At 44.5% G+C, this 25,940-nt stretch overlaps 1 protein-coding gene across 2 annotated transcripts in view; it reads right to left on the reverse strand.

Annotated features, from left to right (window-relative positions):
* The window catches only part of MTUS2 (microtubule associated scaffold protein 2), a 388,875-nt gene extending 364,540 nt beyond the window's left edge, over positions 1-24,335 (reverse strand). For both annotated transcript variants that reach the window (XM_070800225.1, XM_070800223.1), the window contains exons 1-3: positions 24,101-24,335; positions 12,782-12,872; positions 11,882-11,954 (exon numbers count right to left, since the gene is read on the reverse strand). The gene's annotated coding sequence lies outside the window, so the exon portion shown is untranslated. The remainder of the gene's footprint in view (positions 1-11,881; positions 11,955-12,781; positions 12,873-24,100) is intronic.
* Positions 24,336-25,940: the final 1,605 nt, after the last annotated feature.

A 25,940-nucleotide genomic window follows, 5' to 3' on the forward strand; every position in this document is an offset into this window, starting at 1 on the left:
GTGGATCAGATTCCCCAAAGCTTTCAGGCACACTCAGTCATTCAAGATGAATTCCATCAATGTCAAGGCACAAATGCATGTGCTTACACAATGGCATTTAAAAACACAGTTTAGACTCTCAGCATTACTAGCCCTGCATTTAAACTATGCAAACATTAATGGGCTTTTTTATTCCCGGAGGTCCACTCCAGACACATTTCCTCAGTTTTCTCTACTTCCTATACCAACATAGGGAGAGATTTTCTCTAGAATAGGAATATACCTCACTGCTAAGACACAGGAAAAAACACAGCATAGAAACAGCCCTCAGAGACACCTCACAGCTCTCATGGAACAAACAAGCTTCAGGCAAGAATAAGCTTTCATCCTTTTCAGAAGATATTTTAACTTGCAGATAAATGATCATCCGAATTTAATAGCGATATTCCACTCCTCTTTGGCAACTTAGAGACATAGTCAACTTCACACAAAAAGGGGAAATTTCCACCCAGAAATAAATGAAACCATGGTAAACAGGTAACTGAATATTCTGAATACAAATATCAAGGTAAATCTTCTCTTCCCAATGGTCTCATATGAATAGAAAACAAGTATCTGTAATAAGGAGAGGTATGATAATGAAATTTTAACACCCAGCAGGAGGCTTTAATTTTAATGGATCTGAGTTTTTGCTGTAAAATGAATCAACTGTCTAAAGACCGACCTCTGGGATGGTTCAGAGGCATCCTTAAAAAAATTGCAGCAGAAAGAATAAAAATTCTCTGTAGCAAAATTAAGCTTCATTTTCACAAGTCTCTTCTTCCTTCTACTGCTTGACATGTTAATGTTAAGCATACCCTCTGGGCAATTTCTGTTTGGAACACTGTTCTTCTAAACAGAACTGATCACAACCCACTGCTCTTGGGCATTCTGCACAATATTGCAAGGTTCCAACCTGAATGCGGAGAGGGGGTCCCTGGTGAGCCCGACAGGAGCACCTGGCCGGGGGGAGTGGGCTCTGGCCAATGAGCAAGCAAGTCCTCTCTCCTGAGCTCACGGCCAAGACAAGACCCACACACTTTCCCTGCTGAAGCTGGACTCTAAGAAAACAAGCACTGGTGCATTCCAACCATGTCCAAAACCATCAGACGGGGTCTTGTACGAAGAATGGGGGGGCGGACTTTCCCTGTCCTAATGTCAAGCTGGCAGTTACATTTCTGTCTGCCTCTGGGTCTGGGGTTTGCAGACACATTAAAAGGCCTCCTTCACATCCCTTCTTTATCTGCAGGGACGGTCAGAGTGTAAGAGTGAAAGTGTTAGTCATTCAGTCGTGTCCGACGCTCTTCAACCCTGGACTATATATAGCCCACCAGACTCCTCTGTCCACAGAATTCTCCAGGCAAGAATACTGGAGTGGCTGCCATTTCCTTCTCCAGGGGATCTTCCCAACCCAGGGATCAAACTCAGGTTTCTTGCACTGCAGGCAGATTCTTTACTGTCTGGGTCACCAGGGAAGCCCAGGGACTGTCAGAACCTTCACTCAAACCTTAAGCCAGCAGGCAGGTGGCTATGTTCAGACTCTGGCCAAAATCCCTTGCCTGGAGGGTGTTCTTCCAATGGGCTTCTGTGGCCAGAAGGGGGATGCAGTTCTGTCCCTAGTGTTAGCGTCAACAACCACAGAAAGATGAATTACTCCCCAGATGATTTTTTTTTAAAAACACCTGAAGTTTCTATGGAGTGCGACCTCCTGGTTTTCTCCATATCTCTACCCAGCCCAATCCTGGGACTCAGGATCCAGATACAACGAGCTGACGGCAGCCACCCTGAAGCCCTGGCAATAATCCAGGCCTGCAAGTTGCCTCCTGAATCTGGAGGAGTAGAGATGGGGTGGGGGACGCAGACCGGTGAAGATTTCTGATGCAGAAAAACTCAGGGAGGGATTCATGAAGGGCCGAGAACCTGAGCTGGATTTTGTAAAAGAAAACCCGAAGGCAGAGAGGATAGAGCGAATAGATTCCAGACTGAAGGACACGGTGAGCAGGCAGGGAAAGGCGTGTCTGGAGAACCGGCAGGGACCCGTGGCTGGAGCGAAGGGTTCACAGAGGGAAACTGGTAATAGCTTTTTTTTTTTTTTTATTTTAATGGGAGGCTAACTACCTTACAATACTGTAGTGTTTTTTGCCATACATTGACATGAATCAGCCATGGGTGTACATGGGTCCCCCATCCTGAACCCCCCTCCCACCTCCCTCCCCATCCCATCGCTCAGGGTTGTCCCACTGCACCAAGCTTTGAGTGCCCTCTTTCATGCATTGAACTTGGACTGGTCATCTATTTCACATATGGTAATATACATGTTTTAATAGCTTCTGTCAACAGAATCTGCACTGGTGGGTCCCCAAGACAGGTCCTGAGTGGCTCTCGCTCCATCAGCCTGCGTTGTTGGCAGTGCGACCGCTCAGCTGAGCTCCTGTCTCCTCTGAGGACGGCACATCCTGCCTGCTGGCTTTCCTGCCCTAGCTTTGTGTCGCGTTTGCTTTTCAGTACAGCTGTCTGCTTGGAGCAGATTCCTCTGTGGCTCCAGACCAAGCGGGCTCTTCTGAACTTCGGCCGCGTTTCTGCCCGTTGAGCTTTCCCAACAAGCTGTACTGAGTGTTGAGAACGTCTCCCTCTTGGGGAGCCAGCTGTCTGCTTTTTCACTGACCTTAATGCTCTCTCTGGAGCTACGGAATGACTGTCATAGCTCTGGGAGCACATTTTCCTTTTCGCTCGACGTGGACAAATGAGAGGAGTTTATAGAAGACAAACAAAATGTTCTCTCCAGAAATACATGCTTCCGTGCAATCGTCCAACACGTGTGTTAATAGTATACTTTGTTACAGGGTCTGTGCTAGACACTGGACGCACTAGCAGTGGTCTCCAAAATATGCTAAGCGATCATCAAACAATTTATCTTACAGATTAACTAATAAAAACAAGCTTGTTACCAAAAAAAAATAAATTTGCAGAACAGCCAAAAAGGAAAAGAGGCTAATAGTGAAAATTCACCATCACCATCCCACCCCCTACTTAGCCTCCAATCCCCTCTTGTTCAAAATCATCTTTTTTAAAATATCCTTATGGGCATTTGATTCTGGATCTTGTAAATTTTTCTAGTGAATACGAGAAATACAGGCCATTTATCCAGATCAGAGAATCTCCACTTTGCCAACAACTGACATTTGGGGGTCAGAAAATTCTTTATGGGGGACTGTTCTTGCCTGGAGAATCCCAGGGACGGGGGAGCCTGGTGGGCTGCCGTCTATGGGGTCACACAGAGTCAGACACAACTGAAGCGACTTAGCAGCAGCAGTCCCGTGCATTACAGAGTGATCAATAGCAGCCCTGGCTAGTACACACTAGAGGCCAACAAGCAAGGATGACGACCAAAAATGTCCCCAGATGATGGCAAACAGTCTCCAGGAGAGACAGCAAAACCACCTCCATCAAGATCTAGCTCATTTGGGCCAACGTAATTCTTTCATCAACAGCTGAGCAACTGGAAGGGACTAGAATGTCGTGAAATGGTAACTCATAGGAAAGCTTACTGGAAGACTCTTCTGACTAATTTAATTTCCTTTTAAACTCAATGATCACATCCCCCATTACTGAAAATATTTCCAAAATACCCGTATCTTTTCCTGCCATACTAGGTGCTATTATCTGAGAATAATTCACTTCTTTTGACTATTGGAGTTCTTAGAATACCTAAAGTTATTTTTCAGTACAGCAACTATTGTTAAGTGGTACTGCAGGTATAAAATTCTAACATCAGACCAATACTGATCAGCCCTCAAATATACTCACTGCAAATGACTCAGAAAGGATGCAGAGAGCGCAGTCTGGGAGCTCCACACCTCTGTGCCTCCCTGGTGATCTTCCCTTAAACCATTCTTTTGACACTGTTTACTTACTAGGCTATCTCATTAGACTGTAAGGCAGAAACCTAATTTTATTCCTTTTATGGTCTCAAGATTGAGCATAGTAAATATTACAAGTCAGATGTTTGATAAACATTTATGCACCTAAATTTAAAAAAAAGAGTATATACTAAGAAAAACAAATAAAACATGGAACCACAGCACGCATGAAGAGCCCTGTATTTCTGCTAAGGAACCGGGGTGTTAGACTGTAAGTAAATACCAACAAAGGCCTGTACAGTCAAAGCTATGGTTTTTCCAGTAGTCATGTATGAATGTAAGAGTCGAATCATAAAGAAGCCTGAGTGATGAAAAACTGATGCTTTCAAACTGTAGTGCTGGAGAAGACGCCTGAGAGTCCCTTGGACCACAAGGAGATCAAACTAGTCAATCCTACAGGAAATCAACCCTGAATATTCATTGGAAGGACTGATGCTGAAGCTGAAACTCCAATACTTTGGCCATCTGATGTGAAGAGCTGACTCACTAGAAAAGACCCTGATGCTGGAAAAGACTGAAGGCAGGAGGAGAAGGGACGGCAGAGGATGAGATGGTTGGATGGCATCATCTATTCACTGGACATGAGTTTGACCAAACTCTGGGAGATGGTGAAGGACAGGGAAGCCTGGGGCGCTGCAGTCCATGGAGTCTCAAAGAGTCGGATACAACTGAACAACTGAACAACAACAACAAAGAAACTAACACAACACTGTAAATCAACATCATAAATCAACTATACTTCAATTTTCAAAAGAGCATAAAGAGGAACCCAACTTATGAGGGGCTCTACCACAAAGCCAAGGCTTCCACTGAGTAACATATGCCATGAATAAAGGTTTTTTTCTCTTTCTAGTTTCTTAAACAAAGTGTGGTCTTACCGTGGTCTCTCAATATATCTCTGCTGTAGAAAGAAGGACTGTGTGAGTCTTCCTTTCCTTGAAATGAGTTGAAAGAGAAAGGACTCCTCCTCCCAGAGCCACAAGCTTCCAAGTTGCCTTGTTCATTCTATAAAGAGTCACCGAGCACCCAGCACGTGTCAGGCGTTCAGTGGTCCAGGTGCCAGGAAAATAGCAGTGCATAAACAGGCTGCCAGCCCTCACGGAGCGCACATTCTGTTGACAAGCTGGACCTACAGGAGCAAGATTACAAAATGCACAGACCTCCCTCCCTCCCCTACATACCAAGGCTGCTCCTCAAGCCACAGAGAGTGACAACTACTTCTGCAAAGGCCGTTCAGCCTCTCCTGGCATCTAGAGGAATGTTCCATCCTAGCACCTGGACACTAAGCACACACAGCATTTCTAATAATCAAGAAGTTAAGTACAATGAATAACGACCATAAAAATATGAAGATGAATTAAATACAAAGTTCTTTTCAGGCAAAAGCAGATCTTGAAAAGCCATTTAATTCATCCTCCTATCGTTGAAAGTGAAAGCATTAGTTGCTCACTCATGTCTCTTTGCAACCCCATGGAACCAGGCTCCTCTGTCCATGGGATCCTCCAGGCAAGAATACTGGAGGGGGTTGCCATGCCCTTCTCCAGGGGATCTTCCTGAGCCAGGGATGGAATCCAGATCTCTCGCACTGCAGGCAGATTCTTTACCTTCTGAGCCACCAGGGACATTCTCTGCCTCTCCTGGCATCTAGACAAAGGTCTCCATCTTAGCACATGGACACTAAATACACACAGCATTTCTAGCAATCAGGATGCTAAGTACAAAGAATAACAACCACAAAAATATGAGGATGAATTAAACACAAAGTCCTTTGCAGGCAAAAGGAGATCTTAAAAAGCCACTTAATTCAAGCTCCTGTTGTTGAACAGAACCAAACTAAACCTTCAAAAGAAGAGCTAGAAATGGATCTCCATGTGACCTCTCAACACAAAGTCCTGACCTTCTGCCCCAGGAAACCACTGCCAACTGGCTGATGTCCGTACAGGTTCTCAGTGTTTCTGACAGGAGGGAAGATGGGGCTGGAAATCCACATTGTATGAAAAATGTCCAAGCTAAAGCAACGTCAGAAAATGTTTGAATAACCCATTCATTTTTAATCCTTCTGTAATTTCTGTGATCATTTTAAATGTGATGAACTCATCTGACATAAAGTGAGGAACGCAGGAACTTTTCCAGGATTCCTATTGTAATTCATCACAAACTGGACGCCTGTTCAAATATTACACAGTTCCCTGCTATCTGTCTCTAATAGCAGGAGCGAAGCCATCGCATTTGCCTACTGGCAGCTTACCCATTAATTACCAAAGATGGCACACTGCCAGTGAGATCCAGGCCCCTCTGAGCGTGCCCCGATGACCTAGTTTAATCAAATCTGGCCTCGAATCCAACAGAACACAGATTTAATTCATAGCTAGAGGGCTGGATGACAGCATGTATCTAACAGTTTGAGAGAGCAGTGCATGGAAAACTGAGCGGTCTTATGCACCATTTAAAACAGACAACAGAAAAGACTAAGTGATTTCTTATCATCTTGATGGGATTGTCCACATGACTTCTATTGACTCTGTACCCCCCTCACCCCCAACAACCAATTTCCTAACATTCTGGGCTCCGGGCCTGTGGATTTAAATATTGAAATATGGTTGGTCTCTACTCCTATGTTTTCTTCCTAAGGACAAGATGGATTGGGAAAAAGATTAACCTCAATATCCCTGAAATAATGGACCTTGATACCCTGGTGCTTCTAATCTATTCCTGAGGATCATTTTAATGCAGAAAATAAAATACATGCACTGCCAAGTTTCTTTACATATTCAAAATCTGAGTGTATTTCAGTCCTATTTGACATTTAGATATTTCAGACTCACAGGACTTTCTTTGGTGGGAAAAAAAAAACATTAAGTCCTTAAAAATCTCTAAGTCTTTAGGAAACAAATTATAACCAACAATTCCTCACATCTCACTATATGATGCAAGTATTCTTTTCCCTTTGGCCAAACTGTGCGGTTTATGGGATCTCAGTCCCCCAACCAAGGATGGAACCCAGGCCCCCAGCTATGGAAACTCAGAGCACTAACCAAGAGACTATAAGGGAAGTCCCACAAATTTTTGTATCTAGGATCCCTCTGGCCTTGTTCAGTTGGTGCCTGCTGATGACAGAATGATCTGCTCCATTTTCAAGCAGTTCTGTCTATGACACTATCAAGCTTCATACAATGGGGGATACAGAATTCCGGATACAAAAAAGACTTTCAGGAGGGAACCCAGTCCCATGTCCAGGCAGGCAGTAGAGGCCAGTGGTTAAGGGCACAGCTGGCTGCAAGATCCAGCTTCAACCCTCACCACTTGTGAGCTGGAAAATGAGGGTGTTGGCAGCACCTACCTTATACAGTGTTCAATAAACAAACAAAACAATGAGGTCAGAGAAGCCTGGTGGGGTACAGTCTAAGCGGTGGCAAAGATTCGGACATGACTTAGGGACTGAGCATGCACACACAAACACACATACACATGGGCTCACACAGTACTGAAGCAAGTGAGCACTCACCAAAATGGTAGACAGAACCAGCATTTAAACACTGTAAAGTCACATCACTCCATTTAGCAATGTGCTATGTACATGGTGCTATGCACCTAACCTAACACCTTCTACCATATGATAACCCACTAACCCTGCCGTTTAAAAAGCTACTGTTTATGTCCACATCTCTCCTGCTGCAGTGGACCTACCTCCTTACATAATCAGCGGAAAGGATCTCTTATTAAAATAATCAAGGCAATTATTTGGATCACAGAGTGATAAAATATGTCAACTCCAAATTTATGAAGATTAATGATAATGAGAGTACTGGATTGTTCTTAAATATCATTGTTTCATTTTAACATTTATGAAGCTGGTGTTTTCACAACCTTTCCTAGTAGTAAATATCATTCTCCCTATGAAAATGAAAGTGTTAGTCGTTAAGTCATGACCAATTCTTTGTGACCCCATGAAGTTAGCCCACCGGGCTCCTCTGTCCATGGGATTCTCCAGGCCAGAATACTGGAGTGGGTTGCCATTCCCTTCTCCAGAGGATCTTCCCAACTCCAGGATAGAACCCAGGTCTCCCACATTGCAGGCAGGTTCTTTACCATCTGAGCTCAGTGGAACAAGAAATTATTAGCTCAAAGTCACAGGTACCAAATACTAGACCCAAAACATCATATTCTCATTCTTTCCTTGGTATTCCAAAGGAAAAGAAAAAAACATATTATCTACAAACAAAGTGAAACACACAGCTAAGCAATTATCTAGGGGGGAATTAACTCACATAAGCCTCCCTAATCCTCTTTCCCCTTTTCCTTCTGCCACTGAACTCATTAAAAAAAAAAAAAAAACTACATTGTTTCTTTCTTCAATCATGTACATATGGTGGGAGCCAGGAAGAGAGGTTTCAGATATAAATAACACCAGGGCCTCTTTCCATAAATCACATAAACGGTTCTTTTAATTGATCATACATTCTTCTACCTTGTATTCAGAGGATCAACCCCCCTCCACTCCCCACCCGCCGCCCCTCCCACCACACACACAGGAAAGAAATGTGGGCCTTGGCAGGGGTAAGGGAAATAAACACCAAGGTTCACTGGAATTACAAGTATTCTCTGAGGTCTCTTTTTCCCTAATATTTATTTTTATTTATTTCTTTGCACCCAGTCTCAGTTGAGGCATGTGCAATCTTCCATCTTCACTGTGACACGCGGGATCCTCTAGCTGTGTCGTGCGGGATCTAGTTTCCCGACCAGACATCGAACCCGGGCTCCCAGAACAGGGAACACAGAGTCTAAGCACTGAACCGCCAGGGAAGTCCTTCTGAGGTCTCTTTATTGTTATTCTTATGTTAAGCGGGTTTCCTCCAGGGGAGGAAGAGATGGATAACTGACACCATAACAGAATGTGTTTATCATTCCACAGAGAAGCCCCTCAGAGCTCCCTCTAATCAGTTCGGTCATCAGCACCCAAGAAAGAAAAAGCTTTTTCCCTGGCCACATATTTTGTGTCTATGGCCCAGCTTCATTTCCATTTCCCAGTCCTTTCCTCTGTATGATTCATCAGCGTCCCAGTGGCTGCCACCACCATCTTGACCATGCCAACAATCACCATGACCTCTACCCATGACCTCAGCTACCAAGAACACTAGCACCATCACCTATCTGTCCTTTTTTTAATCTCAGTTACAGTTCAGTTATCAGTCACATTCTCCACCCACAGCCCTCTCTCTGGGCCCAACACTTTGCTGTATCTCTCTTACCCTGTATTTGTCAATTAATAGCCCCCATTAACAACAACATAACAGCTTTTTATCTCATCCAAAGATTAATTACAAAAACCCAGCAGTAAGGAAAAGTCAGCCATTATGGATACGCCCAACAATTCAGTTCAGTTCAGTTCAGTCGCTCAGTCGTGTCCAACTCTTTGCGACCCCATGAATCGCAGCACACCAGGCCTCCCTGTCCATCACCAACTCCTGGAGTTCACTCAAACTCACGTCCATCGAGTCGGTGATGCCATCCAGCCATCTCACCCTCTGTCGTCCCCTTCTCCTCCTGCCCACAATCCCTCCCAGCATCAGGGTATTTTCCAATGAGTCAACTCTTCGCATGAGGTGGCCAAAGTACTGGAGTTTTAGTCTCAGCATCAGTCCTTCCAAAGAACACCCAAGACTGATCTTTAGGATGGACTGGTTGGATTTCCTTGCAGTCCAAGGGACTCTCAAGAGTCTTCTCCAACACCACAGTTCAAAAGCATCAATTCTTCAGCGCTCAGCTTTCTTCACAGTCCAACTCTCACATCCATACCTGACCATTGGAAAAACCATAGCCTTGACTAGATGGACCTTTGTTGGCAAAGTAATGTCTCTGCTTTTCAGTATGCTATCTAGGTTGGTCATAACTTTCCTTGCAAGGAGTAAGCGTCTTTTAATTTCATGGCTGCAATCACCATCTGCAGTGATTTTGGAGCCCAAAATAATCAAGTCTGACACTGTTTCCACTGTTTCCCCATCTATTTCCCATGAAGTGATGGGACCGGATGCCATGATCTTCATTTTCTGAATGTTGAGCTTTAAGCCAACTTTTTCACTCTCCTCTTTCACTTTCATCAAGAGGCTTTTTAGTTCCTCTTCACTTTCTGCCATAAGGGTGGTGTCATTTGCCTATCTGAGGTTATTGATATTTCTCCCACCAAAACTCAAGTTTAAATAGTCCTTAAGAATAAGAATATTACAGAGACGATGACCTACAGAATAAAACCACCTTAGAAGTGCTTGAAATTTGAAGCACACATTCTCTATCACTAAATTGCATTCAGTTCAGTCGCTCAGTTGTGTCCGACTCTTTGTGACCCCACGAATTGCAGCACGCCAGGCCTCCCTGTCCATCACCAACTCCCGGAGTTCATTCAAACTCATGTCCATCGAGTCAGTGATGCCATCCAGCCATCTCATCCTCTGTCGTCCCCTTCTCCTCCTGCCCCCAATCCCTCCCAGCATTAGAGTCTTTTCCAATGAGTCAACTCTTCACATGAGGTAGCCAAAGTACTGGAGTTTCAGCTTTAGCATCATTCCTTCCAAAGAACACCCAGAACTGATCTCCTTTAGAATGGTCTGGTTGGATCTCCTTGCAGTCCAAGGGACTCTCAAGAGTCTTCTCAAACACCACGGTTCAAAAGTATCAATTCTTCGGCACTCAGCTTTCTTCACAGTCCAACTCTCACATCCATACATGACCGCTGGAAAAACCATAGCCTTGACTAGATGGACCTTTGTTGGCAAAGTAATGTCTCTGCTTTTGAATATGCTATCTAGGTTGGTCATAACTTTCCATACAAGGATTGCATTAACTTGGTCATTAATTTGGTTTAAAACATGGTTTAGGTTTTCCCTCCTGAGTTTTACGCCTAGAAAACCCAGGCCACCCCTCTGGCCTCCAAACCTACAGTAGCCACTGTCCCTCTGATAAGTTTCTTTCAATCAATCCAAGTGTCCAATCAAAGCCACACCCCAAGCTATTACTTCTTTCTCCTGTCTTTAAGGAGTAGAACTCAATAAAAAGCCTCCCTTCCTTACAATCTGTCCAGAGAACAAAACAACAGTTCACAGAGGGCTGTAAACTTTGCAAGGCCACCGCATTCAAGGGGACTCCAATCACGTCATTTAAAAAATTGTCTGTATTTTTATCGCAACTTTAATGACTTAAAGATGGGTAATTTATTTATATTACAAGTTTCCAGCATATGGCAATAAAGTACCTCGTTCTTAAAATTAGTGCAGTTCTACCATTCTCCATCAGATGGAAGTAAAAGGTCCATGGAAGAGATGCTTTTGTCAAATTTGGACAAAATGCCATATGGGCTAGAACAGCCCTCAGAAAAGTGTCTCTCAAGTGTCTCAAATGTTTTAAACTTTCCGCAATCTTGGTGGTTCAGTAAAGCTTCTATGCATCATTTAATGAACTCTGTTTGCATTTCATTAACTTTTTCCCTCCCAATCTGGTCTCTCTCTCTCAAGAAGCACATTCTCTAATCAAAGCAAGCCCTTAAAAACGACTGCATCATCTCGTCCTATTTCTGTCAACTGATATTACTCAACACATGTTAACAACCACACCACAACCTTTTGTCGCTGAAAAAGATTAATTACCCCTACGAAAAAGATGTCTTTATAGACACACTCCTCAATTTTAAAATCATTAACAAGACACGTTGCTTGAACTGGAGTTCCAATCCATGTCTGAATATAATTCTCACGTCTTAAAAAAAGCAAAACTAAATTACGCTTTCACATGAAAACCCAGTTTAATTCACTTGCATCATTAATAATATTTACCCAAATTCACCACCAGCGATTTACTTGGAGTACCAAGAAGTCTCACACAACATTTAAGAGGCAACTGCGTGTCCCAGTCAAGTGGAACTATAAATTGAATAGAAACCCACGTAAACTTACCTTGACGCACAGAAAAGCAGTGTTACTGCCATTGGTGACAGTTGGCCCTAGTTGACAATTCACGTGTGGAAACCTTAAAGGGAAAAGGGACAGGAAAATTCAGAAGAAAGGGGAGGATCCGGGGATGTGTAAACAGCACTCCACTACACGCTGCGTCTCACTAGGAAAGTACAGTCAGTGCAGGAGTTCTTGAATCTAGACAATAACTGCGCCACAAATAAGCTCTTCATAATGGGAGTTGTTTCAATAAACGCACCATGTTTCCATTGGCTAGGATTTCAGAGATACTTAATCTTACATTGAGATTAATCCTCAATGGATTACATGACTTCAATTTTCTTTCTATCTTAATCCCTCAAGTAGTTAATGATCTGAAAACCGATTCTTAAATACACCATATAAATGAAGGATCTTAAGGACTTAAGGCTTTTATCAAGGGAAGAATACCTCTGATACATGAATAATCATGTCCATTTTCCAGATCTTAATTTTCTTAAATTGCACCAAATTTATACTTGTTATGCTTCTTATATTCTTAGAATTCAGGAGAAATAAAAAGCCAGAGCAACTATAAATCCTACAATATTAACAATATTAATATTAATTAAATCCTTAATAAAACTATATTTCAAAATAAATCAGCAAAATTTATTTTCCTCTCTAAATTGCCCAGCAAGAGGAATAGTTTTTAGGTGGTAGAAAAGACGCAAATTTTCCTCCCAAATGCTACTGCAAGAGACCACAGAATGCCTACTATTATTGGGCTGACTCATATAAAATTACTGTTACTCAACCATTTTATTACCTGCAGAAATGACAATTTTACCATTTTTCCAAACAAGCAAATAGACAGAATTGGAAAACCCAGTGATTATGAAACAATTAAATCTTCAAAACTACCTATCGCTGTGCACACGTCATTTTTCTGAGAAGCATCAGGGAGTCTCGGTATAAACTGTTTCCATTCCAACCCAGCACATCTTCAGGGCACCTAGAAGACAAGAAATGAATCGCCTCCAGCATTTGGAAGGGCTGAGAGCACGTTTCTGGTTCCTTCTTCCCACCTGGTCCCTATTGACTGCCAACTCCCTCTCGGCTACGTTATTACATTATTTTTAATAATATACTCAGTAACCCGTCTATCTCAGGACCTTCCCAACCAGCACTCCCACCACCTCCTACCGCTATGAACCCCACCACAACCACCCCTACCGCTATGGATGTCACACGGGGCGCCCAGCGCTGCCGGGACTAAAACTAATGGCGTAGAGGCCGTGTGAGAACCGGTGTACAAAAACCCACATGTTCACAAGCCGTGCCTTCTTCCAAAATGGAGCAGAAAGCACCTAAATAATCTTCCCTCCTACCAGGAGACCTGTTAAATGAGCTCCTATTGTTAAGTTGCTTTGTTTGTTTGTTTGTATGAACTTGCAGTCAGTTGCAAAATAAACCTTTTGACCTCTTTTTAGACCATCTATCTATCTCTCATTCCCTATTTTTAATATCACTTATCTGAAGACAATATTTTGGATGGATTAAGTTAAACAAAATATATTTAAATTCATCCTATTGTTTTCCTTTTTAATATGGCTACTAGAAACATTAATGTGGCTCACACTGTATTTCTGTTGGACAGTGCTACTCTGTAAAGTATAGTCTGTCTCCTCCTTATTAAACAATCTGCTCCACAGACTTTGAGAATGAACGAACTTCTGGTAGACAGGGAGAAGGGACAGTTAGGGAGTGTGGGATGGACATGTACACATTGCTATATTTAAAATGGAAAAACCAACAAGGACCTACTGCTCAGGGAACTCTGCTCAATGTTATGCAGCAGCCTGGACAGAAGGGGAGTTTGGGGGAGAATGGATACATGGATATATACAGCTGAGTCCCTTGGCTGTTCACCTGAAACTACAACATTGTTAATCAGCTATACCCCACTATAAAATAAAAAGTTGAAAATTAAAAACAAATATCTGTTACGATGCTGTTGGCTTTTCCCAGTGATTACACAGCCATGAACACCAGATGGCATTCCCATGACTGATACGCAGCAGGGCCCTGCTGGACGCACAGATTTTGCACACACGCTAAGTTGCTTCAGTTGTGTCTGACTCTCTGTGACCCCATGGCCTGTACCCTACAAGGCTCTTCTGTCCTTGGGATTCAACCCACTGGAGTGGGTTGCCATGCCCTCCTCCAGGGATCTTCCCAACTCAGGGCTCAAACCAATGTCCCTTATGTCTTCTGCATTGACCAGGTGGGTGGGTGGGTGGAGGAGGGTGTTCTTTACCATTAATGCCACCTGGGGAAGCCCCCACTAAAAGCTCACACAATGTTGCTCTCAGTTCAGTTCAGTCGCTCAGTCGTGACCGACTCTTTGCGACCCCATGAATCGCAGCACGCCAGGCCTCTCTGTCCATCACCAACTCCCGCAGTTCACTCAGACTCACATCCATCGAGTCAGTGATGCCATCCAGCCATCTCATCCTCTGTCGTCCCCTTCTCCTCCTGCCCCCAATCCCTCCCAGCATCAAAGTCTTTTCCGATGAGTCAACTCTTCGCATGAGGTGGCCAAAGTACTGCAGTTTCAGCTTTAGCATCATTCCTTCCAAAGAAATCCCAGGGCTGATCTCCTTCAGAACGGACTGGTTAGATCTCCTTGCAGTCCAAGGGACTCTCAAGAGTCTTCTCCAACACCACAGTTCAAAAGCATCAATTCTTCAGCCCTCAGCTTTCTTCACAGTCCAACTCTCACATCCATACATGACCACTGGAAAAACCATAGCCTTGACTAGATGGACCTTTGTTGGCAAAGTAATGTCTCTGCTTTTGAATATGCTATCTAGGTTGGTCATAACTTTTCTTCCAAGGAGTAAGCATCTTTTAATTTCATGGCTGCAGTCACCATCTGCAGTGATTTTGGAGCCCCAAAAAATAAAGTCTGACACTGTTTCCACTGTTTCCCCATATATTTCCCATGAAGTGATTGGACTAGATGCCATGATCTTCGTTTTCTGAATGTTGCTCTCAAGGTTCTACCAACTCACTGGAGTTTCCTTCTCTAGTATCAGTTGCTGCTGCTTCACACATAAGGACCAACCTTCCTGAGGTTTCTGATCTTCTGACCTAGATATTTGACTGAATTGAAAGGCAACAAGCCTGTTGTTAAGCAACACAGGGGTCAGGTCTAAGATGAGACAAAGCTTTTGCCTCTGGCATGAAATTTAAGAGGAAGCAAAAAACGCAGTAACCAAGATGAATACATTTTTAAATAACAGCTTAACTGATATGCAACTAACATACCATAAAATGTACCATTTTAAAGGGTGCAATTCAGTGGTTTTAACAGACTCACTACATTTGTTACTATCAAAATCGAAGACATGTTCACTGTCCCACAAAGAAACCCTGTCCCGATTAGCAGGCACCCCATTATTCTCCCTACTCCCAGCACCTGACAACCACTGATCTATTTTGTCTCTACAAATCTGCCTATTCTAGATATTTTATATAAATGGAACACATAACATGTGGCCTTTTATGTCTGGCTTCTTCCACTTAAAATGTTTCCAAGTTCACACGTGTTGTATCATGAGACTGTACTTCACTCCTTTTTATGAATGACTAACATTCTACTGTATGAACATGCCACATTCTACCCATTCATCAGCTGATGGACACCAGGGCTGTTTCCAGTTTGGGGCTATTACACACAAACTGGTATATAAGTTTCAATTCTCTTAGGTATATGCTTAGGAAGGAAATTGCTGGCTATATTATATCTCTGTTTATAATTTGAGTAACCAGCAACAATTTTCCAAAGTGGCTGCACTGTTTCACAGTTCCACCAACAACGGATCACGGTTCCAATAGTCATCAATACTTGGTGTTGCCTGTATTTTTTATGTCAGCCATCTTAGTGGAGAGTAGTGATTATCTCGTTGTACTTTTCATTTGCATCTCCCTAATAACCGAGGCTCACCACCTTTTAATAGGTAGAATTGCCATTAGTATATCTTCTTTGGAGAAATATCAACTTGAAGTCTTTGCTCAACTTTTAATTGGGTTGTTTATCTTTATATGGGCTTCCCTGTGGCTCAGCTGGTAAAGAACCCTCCTGCAATGTGGGAGACCTGGGTTCGATCCCTGGGTTGGGAAGGTCCCCTGGAGAAGGGAAAGGCTACCCACTCCAGTATTCTGGCTTGGAGAATTCCATGAACTATATAGTCCATGGGGTCGCAAAGAGTCAGACACAACTGAGCGACTTTCACTTTCTATCTTTATATAACTGAATTGCAACCATTCTTGATCTATTTGATCTATCTATTACATACATAATTTGTAAAAATTTGCTCCCCTTCTATGGGCTTTTTGTTGATGATACTCTCTAATACCCATTTTTATGAAGCCCAACCTAAATGTGCTTTCTTTTGCTACTTATGTTTTTGGTATCATACTAAGAAACCATTGCCTAATCTAAGATTACGAAAATTTACTTCTGTGTTTTCTTCTAAGAGTCTTTTTGTTTCAGCTTTGACAATTTTTGCCTCACTCAGTGAAATTTTGTTCTCATACTGTTTTGGAAAAAAAGAATTTACAGAATGTCCTTACTCTAACATTCCAGAGGTGGTTCTAAGATAAATGATATTTTTAAAATTAAAAATTAATGCAAAAAAATTCATGAACAATACCAAAAGTTTAAATTAAAACACGATCAGCAAAATTTTTTTTAAATATTATCAGTAACATGATTAGTCATCATATGCCATATTGGAGTCTTACACAAAAGACTCTTTAAAATGTTTGTCTTTTTAAAATGTTTGCTAATTAGTTCATGAATTTTTGCATTATTTTTCATTTTTTAACCATATTAAAATATTGTTTATTTTTATTGCTTAGGTTTTTAGCACCCCCTTACACTTTGTGGTTGAGGCAACTGCCTGACTCATCTCTTTCTAGTCCCAACCCTGCACAAGGGTGATTTTCAGACCACATATCTGCTTTCTTCTGTTTTAACTCTTCAAACTGAGATATTAGTTCTAACTCACATTTACATTCCATTATAATACCTTGGATAGTTGTCAAAATGATAATTCTAAAACACAGCAGAAAAAATTCAGTATGAAGTTTGGGAGCAGAGCTCAAAGTAGTTGTATTAAATTAACTTCCTCTGCTGGTAGAAGCATATTGACTCTCTCAGTATAAAACATATTACTAGCTACCAGTTAAACTAATATAAAATTTGTTAATACTAGAGTCTTTAGGAAATTAAATGCAATTTTTGGCATGTCTGTCATACACACTTCCTAAGATATTATGCAACACGAAGACAAAACGCATCAAGCTTAGAGATATTCATTTCAACTACAGTTATTCTGTTGCATGATTTCAGTTCTCAAATTGGCTTCCCCATAAAATAAGTTGATAGAAATATAAGAATTAGGTACAAAAATATGCTTGGTTTAATATGCAGCAACATTTACAACCCGAGAAGGCAATTATTTGTGTGTAAAGAAGGGTTGTCTGCTTTCAGAAGCTATTTTGAGTAATTTCAAACAGCCTTGTACAAAGACAATTAATTCTGGATGATTTGAGATTACTTCTCTTACACTGTCATTTAACAGCAATTGTGCTCATATTAAGTTTTCAGATTAGTATTTTGCAGTAAGTCTGGTCAAGCATAAAAATGTAACTTCTCTATGAAGTGTTCGTTATTTGCTTCTGCTGTTTCGTTGCCATTTCTTATAATCCAAGGCTCTGTACTCCATGCTTCAGCCATATTACTTTTGAAAAGCACTTAATATCACTATATCAATACTAGCATGCTTCTGGACAAATGCATTTGCCTTATTACGGTCTTTATAGAAGCTAATACACTATGTTGGCTTTTCATTTCTGCAGGTGAGTCAAAGTTCTCCAAGTCAACATCAACCTGTCATCAATACTGGCTCAGTCCTCATCACGTGCACTGCTGCCTCACCTCTAACGACTACGTGTACACACTGCTTTGTTTGTCTAAGGAAACTGAACTTCCTGCACAGTGAGTCTGCAGGTGCACGAAGCATCACAAGACTAATAACGAGAAATCCTGAGGGGCCATACAACCTACCCGCTACGGGACAGGAGAAACACACCAACCTAGAGAACAAAACTCAATCTTATATTTTAAAAAATCACTCAACAGACTGAGTTAACAATCTCTTCTTCTATCTAGTCTCAACTCTGGCAATAAAACATGAAACAGAAATAACAAAAGAAACCAAAATAATAATTACCTATAAATGATATGATTGTCTACCTAGAAAATTCAAGAAAAATAACCAAAAAGAGGTTAGAATTGATCGAAGCTTGAAAAGTGCCCAGTTACACAATTATATCTTAAAATCAATACGTTTCCATACATAAAGTATTGGTTAAATATATACTACAGTCTGAATGTTTGAGTTTCTCCAGAATTCATATGGTAAAAACCTAATGCCCAAGATAATGGTGTTACGAGGTGGGGACTTAGGGAGATGAGTGGATCATGAGGGCAGAACCTTCAAAAGAATGAGATTGCATGAGCGTGCTAAGTCGCTTCAGCGAATCTTTGTCCAATTCTTTGGGACCCCATGAACTGTAGCTGGCGAGGCTCCTCTGACCATGGGATTCTCCAGGCAAGAATACTGGAGTGGTTGCCACGTCCTCCTCCAGGGGCTCTTCCCCATCCAGGGATCGAACTCACATCTCTCACGTTTCTGTATTGGCAGGCAGGTTCTTTACCACTAGTGCCACCTGGGAAGCCCATGAATGGGATTAGTACCTTAATAAGAGAGGCCCCAGAGAGCGTCTGGCCTGCTCCTTCCATCAAGTGAGGACAGAGCAAAAAGCAGCCCCTTAGAAGACCTGCCAGCACCACGATCCTGGACCAACCAGAACCCACAACAGTGAGAATAAATGTCTGCTGTAGATAAGGCGCCAGTCTGATGTATGTTGTTACAGCAGTCCAGAGGGACTAAGACAGTGTCATATTACCACTATGCACAGTATATGTAACTGATTCATTATGTAACTGTGATGCTGGGAAAGACTGAGGGCAGGAGGAAAAGGGGGAAACAGAGGATGAGATGGCTGGATGACATCACCAGCTCAATGGACACGAGTTTGAGCAAACTCAGGAGATGGTGAAGGACAGGGAAGCCTGGCATGCTTTGATGTCCCAAAGAGTCAGACATGACTTAGTGACTGAACAACAACAATTACATAACAACAGCCAATAAGAAGAGAGCTCGCTTACAAAAGCTAAGGAAAGAGTATAACACAGCCAGGAATAACCTTCAATCCCCCATTTTCCAAACACAGTAGGCGACGTGAGAAAAGCCGGCCATGTGAGAGACCATGCACAGCAAATGAAAGGCACAGAGAAGAGGTAAGCCCACCAGCCTCCTACACACACAACCTTCCAAATGCCACCTGTCAACCTCCTACTCATGCCATCTTCCTAATGCCACTTACCTGTGTGCTCATTCCTCCAGGCCGCCCTTATGCTCCAACCCGCCAGCGAACAACCCAAGGAGACTTAATCTACAAGGAGGATTTCCTTGGCTGTGTCAGGGATAGAAATGATTATTCGCTAATGGCTTGATGAAGTAAACAGCTGTGGATCCTGTCCCCCACCCCATCCCCCGTGCACCCTGGAAGGCTAGGCCTTTCTCCAGCAGAGAGTTCCTGCTCGCTGCTCCCCTACTGGCTTCTCAGCTTTTCCACTGAGGGATCCACGACCACCTGCTGCCAAGTCAACACACACGTCTTCTGATTAGTCACACGGGGTGGCCATCCGAGCACACAGGAGCCTCACCAGCCAATGAGCACTCGCCCCCTCTCAAACCCTAACCAACCCCAACACCTTCAGGCCCCAGAGGTTCTCTGGGGTTCAGTTTCACCTCCAAAGTTGCTCTAAGTTCTTGATATCCCCCAAGAAAGAGCCGTGGAGTTCCCAGTGTCAGCATTTTTCACTTAACCACTTGTTCCAAGGGAACTGCAGGAATCTGGGCTGAAATGAGACTCTCCTGCCAGCCGCTCTCCTACAAGCCAGTGGGAACCATCAACGAAGACAGACAACCTCCCCTCTACTCCTGGTTTATGTAGTGGTGTGGACTGGACTCCAGCTGCCCTGCACAGCCCTCAGCCGTACCTGATCCCAAACCAAAACACCACCCAAGGCCCAAGAGGAACACAACCTCACATGACCAAAGAGGAGGATCCCAGGGCAGGTCTGAGAAATCACCGCAACAGAATTAGAGGGGTGAGTGCTATTGTGGGGAAGCACTGGCCATGAGCCTGCCTACAGCACCAGGTCCCCCTCGTAAGCACCAACACAGTTCCAGAAGCCAAACTAAAGTTTGGTTAAAGGGAGTGTCTTTGTGGATGGATGGATGGATGAATGGATGTTTGGATGGGTGGATGGACAGGTGCATGGGTGGGTGACAGGTGGGTAAGTGGATGGATGGGTGGGGAGGTGATGGGTGGGTAGTTGGATGGATAAATGGGTGAGTGGGTGGATGGATGTATGGGTAGGTGAGTGGATGGATGGGTGGGTGGGTGATAGGTGGGAAGCTGGATGGATGAATGGGTGGATGGGTGAATAGATGGATGGGTAGATGGATGGGTGGGTGGGTGGGTGGGTGGGAGGTTAGGTAGGCAGGTAAATGGGATGGGTGGGTGGATGGACAAATAAGCGGCTGGAAGGGGTATGAGGGTTGGTGGGAAGGGGTCAAGATGGTAAGATCTGAGGAATCTTAATTCAGATATGAAGTAGAAATACTTCAGAGAAAAGGAAAACCCTCCACCCATTTCAACAACCAACCCCCTCCCAAACATTCCTGTGGTGGACATTACAGTCTTCCATTTATCCATAAAACTGCTAATGGGAACAATTCAGTAGTTCATCCCAGCCCTTCCCAGCCTGCACTTGTTTCCTGCAGGATATTTCCCAGGCCTGAGTTTGCTCCCTGTTTAGAATTCATATTAAAGACAGAGCCTAAGGAGTTTATAGGAAGGTCTCCTATGGAGCTGATGCTATCTGTTGCTATTAACTTTATTAATGAAGCAGCTTCTGGTAGTTCATTTTTTTCTCCCTTTCCCCTCTGCAGCCATCTCTCTGAGATGTGGAAGAGCTTTAACCCACTTTCTTTCCTTACCCGCCTCCGTCTCAGCTTTTCTCTGCCTCTGGCTCACACCGAGATCCAAAAAAGTCCCTGTGTGTGTGTGTTCACAAGGCAGAGCTGGTTCTCCAGGTAACCACCTGATTCCTGATAATACCACTCAGCCCTGGTATTAGCAATCTGCATTTTCTCGGCAGCTCAGCTACAATATTGGCCAGATTTTTGTTTTTTTGTCTTTTCATAAGACTTCAGATGTTGAAATAAGAAAAAGCATTTTTGAAAGTTAACATTTGAACATAATTAGGAAACAGGGGAGATTCAGGGTTTGTAGAGCCTTACATTTATATGACGTACGGGAGGTGAGAGGCAGAGAGTGTCTTCCTTATTTAAAAAAAAAAAAATCCATAATTACAAATGCAAACTTCTGTGGCCATGGGAGCACATTGCCAGTGTCCCTCCTGGGGGCTTGGATGGAGCCAGAGTAAGGGACCCTGAAGCTTAACATTCATTAGCTTTCCAGTCAAGGCACCTCTGCTGGGAGACACAAAAGGCTAGAGAGGTTAATACGGCAGCATTAAAATCTCCAGAAAACCGCTAAGCAGAACTGTCGTCTCTTACATCGGTCCTCTGGACGCTATTCTTATCTCTCTTTCACAAACCTCCGTCCCTGCTGTTCCCTCTAATTTGGCAGCAGCGATTCATTATGAAAGCGCCTGTGCTGGGCTGGGCTTGTACATCCTTTCCCTGTTTGGGCTTCTCCGATCCAGCACTGTGTCAATTATGTAATAGCCAAAACAGGGAGTTTCACAGAATACGAAAAGCATAGTCGCAGCTCTTACATAAGCCTTCACAAACCACCCATAAGATCCACCCCTAGACTGCAATATTGGGAATTACATAAGGTAGAAAGAAAACACTGATTCAGCAGCCAGGTTTTTTTCCAATCTTAAAGACAATAAAAGCTTTTATGCACTTTTTTGGCTAGTATGTATTCACTCAATGAGTGTTGAATGTGATAGAGAGAATGATCTTTTAATAAGACTTGACTGTCTTTCCATATAAACAGAAAGGAGTATCTTGATACCACGACTCAATGTCACTGTCACTTCTGCACAGAGAAATGTCTCACTCCCCAACTTAGTCAACAGGGGACCATGTGTCCCGATAAACATCAACTACCGGGGGACTTCCCTGGTGGCTCAGTGGTAAAGAACCCAGCTGCCAACGCAGGAGACACAGGTTGGATCCCTGAGTCGGGAAGATCCCCTGGAGGAGGCAATGGCAACCCACTCCAGTATTATTGCCTGGGAAATCCCATGGACAGAGAAGCCTGGCCTGTTACAGTCCATGCGGTCACACAGAGTCGGACATGATTTAGCAACTAAACAACAATATCAACTACTCCTTGTGGATTTTTAAAAAATCAAGAAAATATTTTGACAAAATACAGAAGTGAACATGCTATAATTCTTCAACATATCTCCTTTCCTATACCATTTTTCTCTCCCCATATTTCTAACCACTTATTTTTTACTTTCTTTAAACCACTGTAGCCACACCTTGGGGTGCTGCTGCTGCTGCTAAGTCCCTTCAGTCGTGTCCGACTCTGTGCGACCCCGTAGACGGCAGCCCACCAGGCTCCCCGGTCCATGAGATTCTCCAGGCAAGAACACTGGAGTGGGTTGCCATTTCCTTCTCCAATGCATGAAAGTGAAAAGTGAAAGTGAAGTCGCTCAGTCATGTCGGACCCTCAGTGACCCCATGGACTGCAGCCCACGAGGCTCCTCTGTCCATGGGATTTTCCAGGCAGGAGTATCCGAATGGGGTGCCATTGCCTTCTCCGACACCTTTGGCTACAAAGTGACAAATTAGAAGAAACAGTGCTATCCTATGGGTCTCACCTCAGCTACAGATTAGAATCACTAAGGAGTTTTTAACATTCCAAATATCACACCATCACCAAAACCCAATTAGAATAGAACACTGAGGTGGGGGTCACAAAAGGAAGCACCCAGACAACAGTACACTTGATATTCCTACTTCTGTCTTCTTCCCTGAAAAAAAAAAATCCATAAACACAAGTAGAGATATTAAAGGTTATTTAAATCTTTAATAACTGGCAGCTCATAATTACTAAGTTTCCATCAGCTATAAAAAATAAAATAAGTCACTAGTTTAAAAGCCACAAAGAATATCTGCGGGATCTTTTTTATTACTATCAATACGTAGTTAAAGAATTTTCACCAAGTCTCTCAAGAGCCTTTACAAAACTATTCTATTTTTTTTTAACGTTTTACAATTTTACCTAATGAGTTCAAAGAAAGGACTCTATGTTATCTTTAAGGCTATCTCCAGCTAAGACCATGTTCATCTTCCTGGAAAGTTTTGGTTTAAAGCAGAAATTGTGGCTCTGACTTCTCTTCACCCTCTTCAGAGATGCTCTGGTAATCCCTTTTATAACTTTACCAATGAGCAAATATTTTTTTTAAAAGCACTTATATAACAGAGAGTACAGGCGCCTTTGGTACCCTGCCAAGAGTACTTCTTTCCGTGTTTGTATTTAAAATAGAATGGTAGTAACATCACTTGTGCGCCTGAAATTCCTTCTGTGCACAGGCTCAGAATGAAGAAAAAAAAAAAAGAAAGAAAAAAAATGGATGTAGCAAACCGCTTCGCTGCTTTACCATTACACAGCTCAAAGGAAATAACACATTCATACTAAATTAAGACGAAGAGGCAGAACAAATTATCCAAAGCTGGGGGTGTTGTGGGGTGGGGGGGATGGAGAGGTAGGGATTCGGTTGAACCAACCTACCAGCCCTTAGAAAACAGAGGATGTTTAACCTGACAGCACGCGAAGGTGCCGGAGGAGCTGCAAAAAAAACCTCAGCCGGAGCAGGTGATGCAGGGAGGAGAGAGCAAGCGCTCGGATGGCAGAAAAGCCCAAATCCACCCCGCGCCGCCCAGCGCCCCCGCAGCGGGCGCTCCCCGGCTCCGCGCAGGGTCCGAGAGCGCCGGCCCCGGGGCCCCTCCAGACCCAGACGGACGGGGCAGAGGAGATTCCGCTCACCTGGGTGGGAAAGAGCCTCGGGAGGTGCCCAGGAAGCCACGCTGCCCTGATGGAGAGGCTCATAGCGGACCGGCTTCCCGCACGCCTCCTCCGCCTCCAGCTCGAGTTTTCCTCTTTGGCGACAGGTCTGGACCCGGCCAAGCGGCCGCGCAGGTCCGCAGACGGGGGTGGGGGGGCCACAAACTTGCGGGGAGAAGCCGGCGGCAGCGGCGGCGCGGGCGGAGGAGGCAGGGGCGCCCCCCGCGCGCGGTCCCCGCCGCCGCCCGCCCACGCCCGCTCGCGCCCCGCGCTCACCCCGCGCCGGCACCGCCCAGGCTCTGAGCGCGGGGGAGGCGGGGGAGCGCGGACCCAGAGGCTGAAGCCCCCTCACGGATGCAGCGGCCGCCCCTCCGGCCGCCTTGCCGGGACAAAGAGAAGCGGCGGGGCGGGGTGGGAGAGGGGGGCGGCGAAGCGCGGGCCTCGGAGCGCGCCGCGCACCCCGCGCGCCTGGCCGGAGAGGTGCGGGCGGCGGGGACCGCGCGGGCGGGCGGGTGGAGAGGCGCGCTCCCCGTCCAGGCCTCCCCGAGACGCACACGCAGGGACCCGCGCCCCGCAGCCCCGCAGCCCCGCCGGGGAGGCCGCAGCGCCCTCTGCCGGCCCCGGGGCCGCCGTGCGCGCGCCGTCCCGCTCCGGCTCCGCGCCGCCGCGGCCCCCCGACGTCCCGGCGCCCCCGGGGGCAGGGGGCTTCGAGGAGTGGGGTCTGCTCTTCTCCCCTGGGGACAGCTTCCAGTATGAGCTGCAGCAGGAATTGGGACCCAGCACGAGGAACGTGGAGGGCACGGGGACTCCTGATGCAGGAGGGGCCCCAAATTGACCTCTGGAAGGTTTGCGAAAAATGCAGGCGTTTCTTTCGAGAATCGGGTTCATCTGTGTTTAATAAACACCAAGTGCGGCTAACACTCGTCGAGGGGTGCTAGAGAGCCTCTCAGGAATAAATATGTTAATTTATTTCTCAAAGAAGTGCTCCCGGCTTCCCGAAGCAGTGCGCGTGGCAGGCTTCAAGAGGTGAGCCAGGTCAGAGGACTTCCGCTGCCTCGGGTTCAAATGTCAGTGGGATAAGCATTTGCGCTTATAAAAATGAAATGTGGGTGCTGGTCCCCGCCCTAATTAGAAGTGTTTTCTTGGTGACTCAGTTGGTAAAGAATCTGCCTGCAATGAGGGAGACCTGGGTTCGATCCCTGGGTCAAGAAGATCCCCTGGAGAACGGAATGGCCACCCACTTAAGTATTCTTGCCTGGAGAATTCTATGGATGGAGGAGCCTGGCAGGCTTCAGTCCATGGGATAACAAAGAATTGGACAAGACTGAGCGACTAACACTTTCACTTTCAACTTTTTAGGAGTCTTTGTCCTAATTACCCGAAGAAGGCAATGGCACCCCACTCCAGTACTCTTGCCTGGAAAATCCCATGGATGGAGGAGCCTGGAAGGCTGCAGTCCATGGGGTCGCTAGGAGTCAGACACGACTGAGCGACTTCACTTTCACGCATTGGAGAAGGAAATGGCAACCCACTCCAGTGTTCTTGCCTGGAGAATCTCAGGGATGGGGGAGCCTAGTGGGCTGCCATCTCTGGGGTCACACAGAGTCGGACACGACTGAAGTGACGCAGCAGCAGCAGCAGCAGCAGCAGCAGCAGTCCTAATTGCCGCATTAAGCAGTATTTTACACCAGTTAATATTTGAAGCACCACTGGACTACTTGGTAAAGGGAAATCACGAAATGGTACAGTACCTTTTCCCACACCACTGTCTTTTAAAATTATTCTAACAGATCTCCTGTCTCCTCGGGAAGAATCTAGGGCA

Source organism: Bos indicus, chromosome 12 (assembly GCF_029378745.1).
Source record: "Bos indicus isolate NIAB-ARS_2022 breed Sahiwal x Tharparkar chromosome 12, NIAB-ARS_B.indTharparkar_mat_pri_1.0, whole genome shotgun sequence".
Classification (NCBI taxonomy): Eukaryota; Metazoa; Chordata; class Mammalia; order Artiodactyla; family Bovidae; genus Bos; species Bos indicus.